The sequence below is a fragment of the Gavialis gangeticus genome, unplaced genomic scaffold (genome assembly GCF_001723915.1).
Source record: "Gavialis gangeticus isolate Ggan-Ray unplaced genomic scaffold, GavGan_comp1, whole genome shotgun sequence".
Lineage (NCBI taxonomy): Eukaryota > Metazoa > Chordata > Crocodylia > Gavialidae > Gavialis > Gavialis gangeticus.
In genome coordinates, this window is record NW_017729031.1 from 24039271 (window position 1) to 24040049 (window position 779).

A 779-nucleotide genomic window follows, 5' to 3' on the forward strand; every position below is an offset into this window, starting at 1 on the left:
TCTGCTCTGATGTGATGGGGAAGGCTTTGGGCATGTGTATAGGTGCCCACTGGTACTATTCAGAGATCCAGTTCTCTAAATTGTTTTTCAAGGAATCATGATATTTGTTAAATAACATTTTTGCCAAAAATGGATAACAAGTAATTTTATTTTTTCTGAACTTTGTATTTACATAGCTGTTATGGTCAGCGTTTAATTTTTTTAATACAGCACAGCAGAACCCAAATTATTCATAGCTGGGTGGTTTACAACCTGCTTGAGTTGCAACGAGTTGCGGAATTAATTAAGGATGAGCTACTCCACTGTTTTCTGCAACTTTCATTTCAAAGGGCACATCTTCTCTGTTAGCAGTGCCATGAAGATTACAGAAGGAGGTGCCCTCATTGAAATGAACGCTGTAGAAAACAGCTGGAGCATCTCAGTGATCCCATGCAGCTGTTTCATGCAGCACTGTAACCCCCCAGCAAATTAATCTTTGTAAGGGGTTAAGGAACTCAGCCCTTTGAAGTATCTGGGTTCTTCTGTACAAGAAGAAGGAAATAAAATGTTATCAATCCTCCTTGAATGATTGTGGCAAGCGTATTCATGCATTTGCTGAGTAGCCTTATTTTGATATGGGACTAATTTTACTGGGATGAGTTTTGGTACGACTGCATAGCTTACAACTGGCAAAGTTTGGAATGAGTTGTAAAAGAGGTGGAAAGATGCTGGTGAAATCTTTATACTATGCTGCTTTATCAGAAGACAGGCAGGTGATCCAGGGTGACCTGGACAGGCTC